General features: G+C 45.7%; 1 long non-coding RNA gene across 2 annotated transcripts in view; it reads left to right on the plus strand.

The window, feature by feature from the left end:
* LOC130297757 (uncharacterized) overlaps positions 1–17,433 on the plus strand; it is a 101,577-nt gene that overhangs the window by 4,075 nt on the left and 80,069 nt on the right. The gene's annotated exons all lie outside the window — the stretch shown is intronic.

The raw sequence follows: 17,433 nt of genomic DNA on the forward strand, positions 1-17,433 counted from the left end.
CTAGTAATTGATGCCTGGAACCAATGAGCTGATGGAGACTTACTATTCTGTAATCAACGACCAGATCAAACTGACATACAAGCAGATAGATGCCTCTTCAACATGCTTGCCTGTGAAATTGTGGTAAGAGGGATGTTACGCCGAGCGCTCCGGGTCCCCGCTCCTCCCCGGAGCGCTCGCTTCACTCCCTCCGCTGCAGCGCTCCGGTCACGTCCTCTGACCCGGGGCGCTGCGATCCTGCTGCCAGCCGGGATGCGATTCGCGATGCGGGTAGCGCCCGCTCGCGATGCGCACCCCGGCTTCCCTACCTGACTCGCTCCCCGTCTGTTCTGTCCCGGCGCGCGCGGCCCCGCTCCCTAGGGCGCGCGCGCGCCGGGTCTCTGCGATTTAAAGGGCCACTGCGCCGCTGATTGGCGCAGTGGTTCCTATTAGGGTTTTCACCTGTGCACTTCCCTATATTACCTCACTTCCCTTGCACTCCCTTGCCGGATCTTGTTGCCTTAGTGCCAGTGAAAGCGTTCCTTGTGTGTTCCTTGCCTGTGTTTCCAGACCTTCTGCCGTTGCCCCTGACTACGATCCTTGCTGCCTGCCCCGACCTTCTGCTACGTCCGACCTTGCTTCTGCCTACTCCCTTGTACCGCGCCTATCTTCAGCAGCCAGAGAGGTGAGCCGTTGCTAGTGGATACGACCTGGTCACTACCGCCGCAGCAAGACCATCCCGCTTTGCGGCGGGCTCTGGTGAAAACCAGTAGTGGCTTAGAACCGGTCCACTAGCACGGTCCACGCCAATCCCTCTCTGGCACAGAGGGTCCACTACCTGCCAGCCGGCATCGTGACAGTAGATCCGGCCATGGATCCCGCTGAAGTTCCTCTGCCAGTTGTCGCTGACCTCACCACGGTGGTCGCCCAGCAGTCACAACAGATAGCGCAACAAGGCCAACAGCTGTCTCAACTGACCGTTATGCTACAACAGTTGCTACCACAGCTTCAGCAGTCATCTCCTCCGCCAGCTCCTGCACCTCCTCCGCAGCGAGTGGCCGCTCCTGGGATACGCTTATCCTTGCCAGATAAATTTGATGGGGACTCTAAGTTTTGCCGTGGCTTTCTCTCCCAATGTTCCCTGCATCTGGAGATGATGTCGGACCTGTTTCCCACCGAAAGGTCTAAGGTGGCTTTCGTAGTCAGTCTTCTGTCCGGAAAAGCCCTGTCATGGGCCACACCGCTCTGGGACCGCAATGACCCCGTCACTGCCTCAGTACACTCCTTCTTCTCGGAAATCCGAAGTGTCTTTGAGGAACCTGCCCGAGCCTCTTCTGCTGAGACTGCCCTGTTGAACCTGGTCCAGGGTAATTCTTCTGTTGGCGAGTACGCCGTACAATTCCGTACACTTGCTTCAGAATTGTCCTGGAATAATGAGGCCCTCTGCGCGACCTTCAAAAAAGGCCTATCCAGCAACATCAAAGATGTTCTGGCCGCACGAGAAATTCCTGCTAATCTACATGAACTTATTCACCTAGCCACTCGCATTGACATGCGTTTTTCTGAAAGGCGTCAGGAACTCCGCCAAGATATGGACTCTGTTCGCACAAGGCGTTTCGTCTCCTCGGCTCCTCTCTCCTCTGGTCCCCTGCAATCTGTTCCTGTGCCCCCCGCCGTGGAGGCTATGCAGGTCGACCGGTCTCGCCTGACACCCCAAGAGAGGACACGACGCCGTATGGAGAACCTCTGCCTGTACTGTGCTAGTACCGAACACTTCCTGAGGGATTGTCCTATCCGTCCTCCCCGCCTGGAAAGACGTACGCTGACTCCGCACAAAGGTGAGACAGTCCTTGATGTCTACTCTGCTTCTCCACGCCTTACTGTGCCTGTGCGGTTGTCTGCCTCTGCCTTCTCCTTCTCTACAGTGGCTTTCTTGGACTCTGGATCTGCAGGAAATTTTATTTTGGCCTCTCTCGTCAACAGGTTCAACATCCCAGTGACCGGTCTCGCCAGACCCCTCTACATCAATTGTGTAAATAATGAAAGATTGGACTGTACCATACGTTTCCGCACGGAGCCCCTTCTTATGAGCATCGGATCTCATCATGAGAGGATTGAACTTTTGGTCCTCCCCAATTGCACCTCGGAGATTCTCCTTGGACTTCCCTGGCTTCAACTTCATTCCCCAACCCTGGATTGGTCCACTGGGGAGATCAAGAGTTGGGGGTCCTCTTGTTCCAAGAACTGTGTAAAACCGGTTCCCAGTAACCCTTGCCGTAACTCTGTGGTTCCTCCAGTAACCGGTCTCCCTAAGGCCTATATGGACTTCGCGGATGTTTTCTGCAAAAAACAAGCTGAGACTCTACCTCCTCACAGGCCTTATGATTGCCCTATCGACCTCCTCCCGGGTACTACTCCACCCCGGGGCAGAATTTATCCTCTCTCTGCCCCAGAGACTCTTGCTATGTCCGAATACGTCCAGGAGAATCTAAAAAAGGGCTTTATCCGTAAATCCTCCTCTCCTGCCGGAGCCGGATTTTTCTTTGTGTCCAAAAAAGATGGCTCCCTACGTCCTTGCATTGACTACCGCGGTCTTAATAAAATCACGGTTAAGAACCGCTACCCCTTACCCCTCATCTCTGAACTCTTTGATCGCCTCCAAGGTGCTCACATCTTCACTAAATTGGACTTAAGAGGCGCCTATAACCTCATCCGCATCAGAGAGGGGGACGAGTGGAAAACGGCATTTAACACCAGAGATGGACACTTTGAGTATCTGGTCATGCCCTTTGGACTGTGTAATGCTCCTGCCGTCTTCCAAGACTTTGTCAATGAAATTTTTCGTGATCTATTATACTCCTGTGTTGTGGTATATCTGGACGATATCCTAATTTTTTCTGCCAATCTAGAAGAACACCGCCAGCATGTCCGTATGGTTCTTCAGAGACTTCGTGACAACCAACTCTATGCCAAAATTGAGAAATGTCTGTTTGAATGCCAATCTCTTCCTTTTCTAGGATATTTGGTCTCTGGCCAGGGACTACAGATGGATCCAGACAAACTCTCTGCCGTCTTAAATTGGCCACGCCCCTCCGGACTCCGTGCTATCCAACGCTTTTTGGGGTTCGCCAATTATTACAGGCAATTTATTCCACATTTTTCTACCATTGTGGCTCCTATCGTGGCTTTAACCAAGAAAAATGCTGATCCCAAGTCCTGGCCTCCTCAAGCAGAAGACTCCTTTAAACGACTCAAGTCTGCCTTTTCTTCGGCTCCCGTGCTCTCCAGACCTGACCCTTCCAAACCCTTCCTATTGGAGGTTGATGCCTCCTCAGTAGGAGCTGGAGCTGTTCTTCTACAAAAAAATCCTTCCGGGCATGCTGTCACTTGTGGTTTTTTCTCTAGGACCTTCTCTCCAGCGGAGAGGAACTACTCCATCGGGGATCGAGAGCTTCTAGCCATTAAATTAGCACTTGAGGAATGGAGGCATCTGCTGGAGGGATCAAGATTTCCTGTTATTATCTACACCGACCACAAGAACCTCTCCTACCTCCAGTCGGCCCAACGGCTGAATCCTCGCCAGGCCCGGTGGTCTCTGTTCTTTGCCCGATTTAATTTTGAGATTCACTTTCGTCCTGCCGATAAGAACATTAGGGCCGATGCTCTCTCTCGTTCCTCGGATGCCTCAGAAGTTGATCTCCCTCCGCAACACATCATTCCACCTGACTGCCTGATCTCCACTTCTCCTGCCTCCATCAGGCAGACTCCTCCAGGAAAGACCTTTGTTTCTCCACGCCAACGCCTCGGAATCCTCAAATGGGGTCACTCCTCCCATCTCGCAGGTCATGCGGGCATCAAGAAATCTGTGCAACTCATCTCCCGCTTCTATTGGTGGCCGACTCTGGAGACGGATGTTGGGGACTTTGTGCGAGCCTGCACTATCTGTGCCCGGGATAAGACTCCTCGCCAGAAGCCCGCTGGTTTTCTTCATCCTCTGCCTGTCCCCGAACAGCCTTGGTCTCTGATTGGTATGGATTTTATTACTGATTTACCCCCTTCCCGTGGCAACACCGTTATTTGGGTGGTCGTTGATCGATTCTCCAAAATGGCACATTTCATCCCTCTTCCTGGTCTTCCTTCTGCGCCTCAGTTGGCTAAACAATTTTTTGTACACATTTTTCGTCTTCACGGGTTGCCTACGCAGATTGTCTCGGATAGAGGGGTCCAATTCGTGTCTAAATTCTGGAGAGCTCTCTGTAAACAACTCAAGATTAAATTAAATTTTTCCTCTGCATATCATCCCCAGTCCAATGGACAAGTAGAAAGAATTAACCAGATCCTGGGTGATTATTTGCGACATTTTGTTTCCTCCCGCCAGGATGACTGGGCAGATCTCCTTCCATGGGCCGAGTTTTCGTATAACTTCAGGGTCTCTGAATCTTCCTCCAAATCCCCATTTTTCGTGGTGTACGGCCGTCACCCTCTTCCCCCCCTCCCTACCCCCTTGCCCTCTGGTCTGCCCGCTGTGGATGAAATTTCTCGTGACCTTTCCATTATATGGAGAGAGACCCAAAATTCTCTTTTACAGGCTTCTTCACGCATGAAGAGGTTCGCAGATAAGAAGAGAAGAGCTCCCCCCGTTTTTTCCCCTGGAGACAAGGTATGGCTCTCCGCTAAATATGTCCGCTTCCGTGTCCCTAGCTACAAGTTGGGACCACGCTATCTTGGTCCTTTCAAAATTTTGTGTCAAATTAATCCTGTCTCTTATAAACTTCTTCTTCCTCCTTCTCTTCGTATCCCTAATGCCTTTCACGTCTCTCTTCTCAAACCACTCATCCTCAACCGTTTTTCTCCCAAATCTGTTCCTCCCACTCCTGTTTCCGGCTCCTCGGACGTCTTCTCGGTCAAGGAAATTTTGGCTGCCAAAAAGGTCAGAGGGAAAAATTTTTTTTTAGTTGACTGGGAGGGTTGTGGTCCTGAAGAGAGATCCTGGGAACCTGAGGACAACATCCTTGACAAAAGTCTGCTCCTCAGGTTCTCAGGCTCCAAGAAGAGGGGGAGACCCAAGGGGGGGGGTACTGTTACGCCGAGCGCTCCGGGTCCCCGCTCCTCCCCGGAGCGCTCGCTTCACTCCCTCCGCTGCAGCGCTCCGGTCACGTCCTCTGACCCGGGGCGCTGCGATCCTGCTGCCAGCCGGGATGCGATTCGCGATGCGGGTAGCGCCCGCTCGCGATGCGCACCCCGGCTTCCCTACCTGACTCGCTCCCCGTCTGTTCTGTCCCGGCGCGCGCGGCCCCGCTCCCTAGGGCGCGCGCGCGCCGGGTCTCTGCGATTTAAAGGGCCACTGCGCCGCTGATTGGCGCAGTGGTTCCTATTAGGGTTTTCACCTGTGCACTTCCCTATATTACCTCACTTCCCTTGCACTCCCTTGCCGGATCTTGTTGCCTTAGTGCCAGTGAAAGCGTTCCTTGTGTGTTCCTTGCCTGTGTTTCCAGACCTTCTGCCGTTGCCCCTGACTACGATCCTTGCTGCCTGCCCCGACCTTCTGCTACGTCCGACCTTGCTTCTGCCTACTCCCTTGTACCGCGCCTATCTTCAGCAGCCAGAGAGGTGAGCCGTTGCTAGTGGATACGACCTGGTCACTACCGCCGCAGCAAGACCATCCCGCTTTGCGGCGGGCTCTGGTGAAAACCAGTAGTGGCTTAGAACCGGTCCACTAGCACGGTCCACGCCAATCCCTCTCTGGCACAGAGGGTCCACTACCTGCCAGCCGGCATCGTGACAAGGGAAACCCATAGATACCTGTCAGGCACCCTGTGAAACTATCAAGTACCCGCTATTAGTTGGCAAAAATAAACTGTTAGCAAGTGACCCACCGCACGCTGACAGACCTTTCCTGAGTGACATAAATTATTTCCATGAAAATGTGTCTGTGACAACAATTTCACAGTGAATGCTCCTGCAGACGTGGCAGGTAAGAAGTTTACAACCGCCTACTTGTCGTGATGTAATTGCTCAGTAGACGTGCCAGTAAAACAATTACGCAGTGCCTTCCCCTGCAGAAGTTGCAGGTAGCATGGGTATACAACAGTCTGTGAAGCTGTGAAGTGTGATATTATCGCTCTGAAGCTGTGTCCCTAGCAGCAATTGCTTGGTGCATCCCCGTAGCCGTTTTCACAGGTATACAACGGCCTGTGAATCGAGATGTTATTGCTCTGAAGAAGTGTCAGTACCAATAACCTGCTTGGTGCCTCCCCCTGCAGACATGGCAGGCGTAACTGGTAAACAAGCCACCTATATGTCATAATAATAATTGCTGTACAGCCGTGTCAGTACAATAACCTGCGTGGCGTATTTCCCCCTTTTTTTTTTTTTTTTGCAAAAGTGGCAGGCATAACAGGTAAACCACCACCTATGTGTCGTAAAGTTATTGCTCTGAAGATGTGTACGTAGCCATAATTACATGGTGCATCCCCTTGCAGACGTGCAGGTATAATGGGTGTGCAACAGCCTATGAATCGAGATGTTATTGCTCTGAACACGTGACAGACAACAATAACCTGCATGGTGCCTCCCCCTGCAGACGTGGCAGGCCTATCAGGAAACTAACCACCTATGTGCCATAATGTTATTTCTCTGAAGATGTGTCAGTAGCAAGAATTTCGTGGTTCATCCCCTGCAGATGTGGCAGGTATGATGGGTATACAACACCCTGTGAATCGAGATGTTATTGCTCTGAATACGTGTCAGTAACAATAACCTGCATGGTGCCTCCCCCTGCAGACGTGGCAGGCATAACAGGTAAACAACCACCTATGTGACGTGATGTTATTGCGCTGAAGATGTGTCAGTAGCAACAATTACGTGGTGCAGACCTGCAGACGTGGCAGGTATAACGGGTATACAATAGTCTGTGGATTGAGATGTTATTGCTCTGAATGCGAGTCAGTAACAATAACCTGCGTGGTGCCTCCCCCCTGCAGACGTGGCAGGCATAACAGGTAAACAACCACCTATGTATCGTGATGTTGTTGCGCTGAAGATGTGTCAGTAGCAACAATTCCGTGGTGCATCCCCTGCAGACGTGGCAGGTATGACGGGTGTACAACAGCCTGTGAATCGAGATGTTATTGCTCTGAATACGTGTCAGTAACAATAACCTGCATGGTGCCTCCCCCCTGCAGACGTGGCAGGCATAACAGGTAAACAACCACCTATGTGTCGTGATGTTATTGCGCTGAAGATGTCAGTGCAACAATTCCATGGTGCATCCCCTGCAGACGTGGCAGGTATGACGGGTGTACAACAGCCTGTGAATCGAGATATTGCTCTGAATACGTGTCAGTAACAATAACCTGCGTGGTGCCTCCCCCTGCAGACGTGGCAGGCATAACAGGTAAACAACCACGTATGTGTATCATGACGTTATTTCTCTGAAGGAATGTCAGTAACAAGAACCAGCATAATGCCTCCCCCTGCAATGTGGCAGGTATAACGGGTGAACCACCACCTGTGTGTAATACTATCGTTGTTCTGAAGCAGTGTCGGACAATAGTCTGTGTGTGCCTCCCCCCTGTGGTTGTGGCAGTCACAACAGGTAAACCACCCCCTGCGTATCATAATGTTGTTGTTCTGAAGGCGTGTCAGTAATAATGACCTGTGTGGGGGCCTCCCCCCTGCAGAAGTGGCTGGCATGACAGGTACTGACAACCTGTCAGTGTGAAGTAACTTTTGGCAATAACTGGACACTATAACGTAAGCCCCCAAGCGTGAGCACAGTGTAGTTGATATCGTATGAGCTGTACGATGGTATGTGCCTAAGGATGAATGAACAGCATGGTATGGATGCTATGAGCGCGTGGACCGTATGAATGTCATAGGTGAAATGTGAATGCCACGGGCCATTTGGCCCGTGTAACTGCTGTGAGCGGATGATCGGTATAAATATCCTTAGCTTGTGATCCGAATAAAGCTATTGCATATGGACAGTATGACTATGCGTGTATGAACCACGAGCAAGCCAAAAAGCGGAAGACCAGAATGCCAATAACGTATGAAACCGTATGCTTTAACAACCCAGTGATGATGCCATGGACGTATGTAAACACCATGAGCATATGACCACTATAGAACCAAGAGCTTATGAACAGTATAACAGCCATGGGTGTCTGCAACAGTATCAGTGCCGTGAGAGTATGACCAGAATGTATGTTGTGGTCATGTAAATGGTAAACACCATGTGCATAAAACAGCAACTCGTGTGTGTGAACAGTATAAGATTGTGAACAAGCGGTCAGTGTAAATACCATGAGCGGTATACATGCCACGGGTGTCTGCAGTGTATGACTGGCCCGAGCGAACCGACAGAACAAGTACTATGGCTTGACCAGCATGAATGCCACAAACATATCGTCAGTATGTTTCCATGAGCGAATGGATACCATGAGCACCTAAGAACGTATAGCCATAACATGTGGACTGCCAATGCCATGCGCAAAACGCCCCGAGTGTGCGCACAGCATGACGCCATGAACAAGTGAGCGACACCAGTGGCATGAGCTCTAACAGCATGAACACTGTGCGCTCGCCCAGAGTATGCCCCACCAGCATGTACATGGAATGTCATGAATGGAAGAACAGTGTAAATGCCCCGTGATCAGCATGCAACAGTATAGATGTCCTGACCATATTAACAGTATAGACGTCCTGAGCATATCAACAGAATAAATGCCATGAGCATAACAAAACAATAACTGCCAAGGCGCATGAACGGCGCAAAGCCGCAGCAAACGCCTAGTGTCAATGCCACGGCATATGCACAGTGCAAACGCGATTGGCGTGTGAACAAATGCGTATGGGATAGATTCCTTGAGCGTACGGACAGCTTAGTGCCAAAAGCGTATGAATGGTGTGAATGTTGTGAGCGTGAATACAGTAAGCCAAGAGCGTGCATACAGTAATAGTGCCATGAGCGGGAGGACGGAGAGAAACAATGAGCGTGTGAACCGAGTGAAATGCTATGAGCACCTGAACAGTATACAAGGCCATGAGTAAAGGAAAACCATGAGCATATGAACAGTGTAAATGCTGAGAGCGCATGGACAGTATAATGCCGTGACAACGAACGCATGAACAGAATAAATGTCATGCGCGTATATGTATATATACACCTATGTTACGCCTAGCGCTCCGGGTCCCCGCTCCTCCCCGGAGCGCTCACGGCGTCTTTCTCCCTGCAGCTCCCCGGTCAGTCCCGCTGACCGGGAGCGCTGCTCTGTCATGGCCGTTGGGGATGCGATTCGCACAGCGGGACGCGCCCGCTCGCGAATCGCATCCCAGGTCACTTACCCGTTCCCGTCCCCTGCTGTCATGTGCTGGCGCGCGCGGCTCCGCTCTCTAGGGCGCGCGCGCGCCAGCTCCTTGAGACTTAAAGGGCCAGTGCACCAATGATTGGTGCCTGGCCCAATTAGCTTAATTGGCTCCCACCTGGTCCCTGACTATATCTAACCTCCTCCCATGCACTTCCTTGCCGGATCTTGTTGCCCTTGTGCCTAGTGAAAGCGTTTTGTGTGTTTAAACCCTGTGTACCAGAACTTCTGCTATCTCCCCTGACTACGAACCTTGCCGCCTGCCCCCGACCTTCTGCTACGTCCGACTTTGCTTCTGCCTACTCCCTTGTACCTCGCCTATCTTCAGCAGCCAGAGAGGTGAGCCGTTGCTAGTGGATACGACCTGGTCACTACCGCCGCAGCAAGACCATCCCGCTTTGCGGCGGGCTCTGGTGAAAACCAGTAGTGTCTTAGAACCGGTCCACTAGCACGGTCCTCGCTATCCCTCTCTGGCACAGAGGATCCACCTCCTGCCAGCCGGCATCGTGACAGTAGATCCGGCCATGGATCCCGCTGAAGTTCCTCTGCCAGTTGTCGCTGACCTCCCTACGCTGGTCGCCCAGCAAGCTCGTCAGATCGCCCAGCAGTCGCAACAGATAGCGCAACAAGATCACCAGCTGTCGTACTTGACCACCATGACACAGCAACTCCAGTCACAACTACAGCAAGTACAGTCGCAGCTACAGCAGCAACAACCATCTCCTCCGCCAGCTCCAGCACCCCTTCCGCAGCGAGTGGCCGCTCCTAGCCTCCGCCTGTCCTTGCCGGACAAATTTAATGGGGACTCTAAGTTTTGCCGTGGCTTTCTTTCGCAATGTTCCTTGCACTTGGAGATGATGTCGGATCAGTTTCCTACTGAAAGGTCTAAGGTGGCTTTCGTAGTCAGCCTTCTGTCTGGAAAGGCCCTGTCATGGGCCACACCGCTCTGGGACCGCGATGACCCCGTCACTGCCTCTGTACACTCCTTCTTCTCGGAAATTCGAAGTGTCTTTGAGGAACCTGCCCGAGCCTCTTCTGCTGAGACTGCCCTGCTGAACCTGGTCCAGGGTAATTCCTCCGTTGGCGAGTACGCCATACAATTCCGTACTCTTGCTTCTGAACTATCCTGGAATAATGAGGCTCTCTGCGCGACCTTTAAAAAAGGCCTATCCAGCAACATTAAAGATGTTCTGGCCGCACGAGAGACTCCTGCTAACCTGCATGAACTCATTCATCTAGCCACTCGCATTGACATGCGTTTTTCTGAGAGGCATCAAGAGCTCCGCCAGGAAAAAGACTTAGATCTCTGGACACCTCTCCCACAGTCTCCACTGCAATCTGCGCCTAGGCCTCCCGCCGAGGAGGCCATGCAAGTGGATCGGTCTCGCCTGACCCTGGAAGAGAGGAATCGCCGTAAGGAAGAGAATCTTTGTCTGTACTGTGCCAGTACTGAACATTTTTTGGTGGATTGCCCAATCCGTCCTCCACGTCTGGGAAACGCACGCTCGCACCCAGCTCTCGTGGGTGTGGCGTCTCTTGATGCCAAGTCGGCTTCTCCACGTCTCACGGTACCTGTTCGGATTTCCACTTCAGCCAGCTCTCCCCTCTCAGCCGTGGCCTGCCTGGACTCTGGAGCTTCTGGGAATTTTATTCGGGAGTCCTTTGTGAATAAATTCCGCATTCCGGTGACCCGTCTTGTCAAGCCACTCCACATTTCCGCGGTCAACGGAGCCAGGTTGGATTGCACCGTGCGTTACCGCACGGAGCCCCTCCTAATGTGCATCGGACATCATCACGAGGAGATTGTATTTTTTGTCCTTCCTAATTGCACTTCTGAAGTTCTCCTTGGACTACCCTGGCTTCAACACCATTCCCCAACCCTGGATTGGTCCACTGGGGAGATCAAGAGTTGGGGCCCCTCTTGTTCCAAGGACTGCCTTCAACCGGTTCCCAGTACTCCCTGCCGTGACCCTGTGGTTCCTCCTGTATCCGGTCCCCCTAAGGTCATTAAGGACTCTGCCTGCCACAGGAAATGCCCCTCCCCCCCTCCCAGTTCCATCAGGCAAGCTTCTGTGTCCCCTCATGGCCCTCGTCCTGGTGTCACACTGCCCCGTGCCAGGTCTCGCCCTCTGCCCTCTCTCCCCATTCCTACTCCTGCGGTTCTGCCTGCCGTTGAGGAATCCCTCCATCCTTTCCCGGTGTCCTCATCCCAGGGGAGGCAGTTACCCGATAAAGAGAAGGGGAGACCTAAGGGGGGGGGTACTGTTACGCCTAGCGCTCCGGGTCCCCGCTCCTCCCCGGAGCGCTCACGGCGTCTTTCTCCCTGCAGCTCCCCGGTCAGTCCCGCTGACCGGGAGCGCTGCTCTGTCATGGCCGTTGGGGATGCGATTCGCACAGCGGGACGCGCCCGCTCGCGAATCGCATCCCAGGTCACTTACCCGTTCCCGTCCCCTGCTGTCATGTGCTGGCACGCGCGGCTCCGCTCTCTAGGGCGCGCGCGCGCCAGCTCCTTGAGACTTAAAGGGCCAGTGCACCAATGATTGGTGCCTGGCCCAATTAGCTTAATTGGCTCCCACCTGGTCCCTGACTATATCTAACCTCCTCCCATGCACTTCCTTGCCGGATCTTGTTGCCCTTGTGCCTAGTGAAAGCGTTTTGTGTGTTTAAACCCTGTGTACCAGAACTTCTGCTATCTCCCCTGACTACGAACCTTGCCGCCTGCCCCCGACCTTCTGCTACGTCCGACTTTGCTTCTGCCTACTCCCTTGTACCTCGCCTATCTTCAGCAGCCAGAGAGGTGAGCCGTTGCTAGTGGATACGACCTGGTCACTACCGCCGCAGCAAGACCATCCCGCTTTGCGGCGGGCTCTGGTGAAAACCAGTAGTGTCTTAGAACCGGTCCACTAGCACGGTCCTCGCTATCCCTCTCTGGCACAGAGGATCCACCTCCTGCCAGCCGGCATCGTGACAACCTATACACTTTTTTTTTTTTTTTTTTTTTTTTAAACCATTTTACCGAGGTTGGTATTTGACCATTGATAATTTATATTGGGGATCTTGGCAGACTATTGCGCTGTGTTCATTTCAACCTAATGCAGTAATAATATAGCATATAATCTTATAACTACAATGACAGAAAACTATTACCTAACCATGTGCTTGGACTTAAAAACGACCTTCATGTTATGATGAACTAAGCTTACAACACCCTTCCAAATAAGCATGTATATATATGTACACATACATGCATGCACCCCTATACATATACACATATGAACCCATACACTTTTTTTTTTTTATATATATATACCTCTTTATCTGTAACCAGGATAACTGACCGCACACGTGCGCACGCAGCGCCACATGGCGGCGGCGTTCGTGTACTGCAGCGAGCCGGAGCTGGAACTGAATTGCCGGAACTTGCCTCCTAGAACACCGGACCCGTGTCGCCGTTGCGGAGGCGAGTCCCCGAGAGGGTTTGTGATAACTAACAACTACGTGCCGTATGAACACTTAACCTCCGTGGCCCCCCGGGAACCATACAGCAGTGTTCGGCAGCGCTGCAGCCCCACATGTCTGCCAGCTACTTGTTACAGTGACCCGCAGTACGGCTAAGTGAGTTACTTAATATAGGAGCGAATAAAATAAAACAGCAATTCAAATGGCCGGGGTACCGGCCCATACCCGGTAGGTACACCTGCAAAGGTCCGAAACTTGCCACCGACGCCAACGAACTCCAAAGACTGACGACCCAAGGGGTGTGGGGTGGGGGCGCCCGAGCTAGCGGCGGTACCCCGCAACTGAACCACTGCCAAACACAAGCACGTCCGCAAAATGTGACGTACGCCCCTCCCGTAGGAGCAGGGGTGTTATATACCCCCGCCCCTAGCCACAACTACTTGACACCCCGCCTGAACACGTGTGGGGCGGAGCTCCCGCCCCTCACACAAATTCAGCCGATAGGCTTCCCACATATATACAGGAGGATAATGTGATCATATATATATATATACAGGAGGATAATGTGATCATATATATATATATATACAGGAGGATAATGTGATCATATATATATATACAGGAGGATAATGTGATCATATATATATACAGGAGGATAATGTGATCATATATATATATATATATACAGGAGGATAATGTGATCATATATATATACAGGAGGATAATGTGATCATATATATATATATACAGGAGGATAATGTGATCATATATATATATATACAGGAGGATAATGTGATCATATATATATATATATATACAGGAGGATAATGTGATCATATATATATATATACAGGAGGATAATGTGATCATATATATATATATATACAGGAGGATAATGTGATCATATATATATATATATATACAGGAGGATAATGTGATCATATATATATATATATACAGGAGGATAATGTGATCATATATATATATATATATACAGGAGGATAATGTGATCATATATATATATATATATATATATATATATACAGGAGGATAATGTGATCATATATATATACAGGAGGATAATGTGATCATATATATATATACAGGAGGATAATGTGATCATATATATATATACAGGAGGATAATGTGATCATATATATATATACAGGAGGATAATGTGATCATATATATATATACAGGAGGATAATGTGATCATATATATATATATACAGGAGGATAATGTGATCATATATATATATATATATATACAGGAGGATAATGTGATCATATATATATATATATATATATACAGGAGGATAATGTGATCATATATATATATATATATATATATATATACAGGAGGATAATGTGATCATATATATATATATACAGGAGGATAATGTGATCATATATATATATACAGGAGGATAATGTGATCATATATATATACAGGAGGATAATGTGATCATATATATATATACAGGAGGATAATGTGATCATATATATATATATATACAGGAGGATAATGTGATCATATATATATATATATATATATATACAGGAGGATAATGTGATCATATATATATATATACAGGAGGATAATGTGATCATATATATATATATATATATATATATATATACATACAGGAGGATAATGTGATCATATATATATATATATATATACAGGAGGATAATGTGATCATATATATATATATACAGGAGGATAATGTGATCATATATATATATATATATACAGGAGGATAATGTGATCATATATATATATATACAGGAGGATAATGTGATCATATATATATATACAGGAGGATAATGTGATCATATATATATATATACAGGAGGATAATGTGATCATATATATATATATACAGGAGGATAATGTGATCATATATATATATATATACAGGAGGATAATGTGATCATATATATATATACAGGAGGATAATGTGATCATATATATATACAGGAGGATAATGTGATCATATATATATATATACAGGAGGATAATGTGATCATATATATATATATATATATATACAGGAGGATAATGTGATCATATATATATATACAGGAGGATAATGTGATCATATATATATATATATATACAGGAGGATAATGTGATCATATATATATATATATATATACAGGAGGATAATGTGATCATATATATATATATATACAGGAGGATAATGTGATCATATATATATATACAGGAGGATAATGTGATCATATATATATATACAGGAGGATAATGTGATCATATATATATATATATACAGGAGGATAATGTGATCATATATATATATATATATACAGGAGGATAATGTGATCATATATATATATATATATATATATATACAGGAGGATAATGTGATCATATATATATATATATATATACAGGAGGATAATGTGATCATATATATATATACAGGAGGATAATGTGATCATATATATATATACAGGAGGATAATGTGGTCATATATATATATACAGGAGGATAATGTGATCATATATATATATATACAGGAGGATAATGTGATCATATATATATATATATACAGGAGGATAATGTGATCATATATATATACAGGAGGATAATGTGATCATATATATATATATATACAGGAGGATAATGTGATCATATATATATACAGGAGGATAATGTGATCATATATATATATACAGGAGGATAATGTGATCATATATATATATACAGGAGGATAATGTGATCATATATATATATACAGGAGGATAATGTGATCATATATATATATACAGGAGGATAATGTGATCATATATATATATACAGGAGGATAATGTGATCATATATATATATACAGGAGGATAATGTGATCATATATATATACAGGAGGATAATGTGATCATATATATATATACAGGAGGATAATGTGATCATATATATATACAGGAGGATAATGTGATCATATATATATATATATATACAGGAGGATAATGTGATCATATATATATATACAGGAGGATAATGTGATCATATATATATATATAGGAGGATAATGTGATCATATATATATATATATACAGGAGGATAATGTGATCATATATATATATATATACAGGAGGATAATGTGATCATATATATATATATATATATACAGGAGGATAATGTGATCATATATATATATACAGGAGGATAATGTGATCATATATATATATATATATACAGGAGGATAATGTGATCATATATATATATACAGGAGGATAATGTGATCATATATATATATACAGGAGGATAATGTGATCATATATATATATACAGGAGGATAATGTGATCATATATATATATACAGGAGGATAATGTGATCATATATATATATATATATACAGGAGGATAATGTGATCATATATATATATATATATACAGGAGGATAATGTGATCATATATATATATATATACAGGAGGATAATGTGATCATATATATATATACAGGAGGATAATGTGATCATATATATATATACAGGAGGATAATGTGATCATATATATATATATATATACAGGAGGATAATGTGATCATATATATATATATATATACAGGAGGATAATGTGATCACATATATATATATATATATACAGGAGGATAATGTGATCATATATATATATATACAGGAGGATAATGTGATCATATATATATACAGGAGGATAATGTGATCATATATATATATATACAGGAGGATAATGTGATCATATATATATATATATATATATATATACAGGAGGATAATGTGATCATATATATATATACAGGAGGATAATGTGATCATATATATATATACAGGAGGATAATGTGATCATATATATATATACAGGAGGATAATGTGATCATATATATATATATATATACAGGAGGATAATGTGATCATATATATATATACAGGAGGATAATGTGATCATATATATATATATACAGGAGGATAATGTGATCATATATATATATATATACAGGAGGATAATGTGATCATATATATATATATATATACAGGAGGATAATGTGATCATATATATATATATATATACAGGAGGATAATGTGATCATATATATATATACAGGAGGATAATGTGATCATATATATATATACAGGAGGATAATGTGATCATATATATATATATATATATACAGGAAGATAATGTGATCATATATATATATATACAGGAGGATAATGTGATCATATATATATATACAGGAGGATAATGTGATCATATATATATATACAGGAGGATAATGTGATCATATATATATATATATATACAGGAGGATAATGTGATCATATATATATATATATATATATACAGGAAGATAATGTGATCATATATATATATATATATATACAGGAGGATAATGTGATCATATATATATATACAGGAGGATAATGTGATCATATATATTTATACAGGAGGATCATGTGATCATATATATATATATACAGGAGGATAATGTGATCATATATATATATATATATATATATACAGGAGGATAATGTGATCATATATATATATACAGGAGGATCATGTGATCATATATATATACTTACAGGAGGATCATGTGATTATATATATACAGGAGGATAATGTGAT

The sequence above is a fragment of the Hyla sarda genome, chromosome 13 (genome assembly GCF_029499605.1).
Source record: "Hyla sarda isolate aHylSar1 chromosome 13, aHylSar1.hap1, whole genome shotgun sequence".
Classification (NCBI taxonomy): Eukaryota; Metazoa; Chordata; class Amphibia; order Anura; family Hylidae; genus Hyla; species Hyla sarda.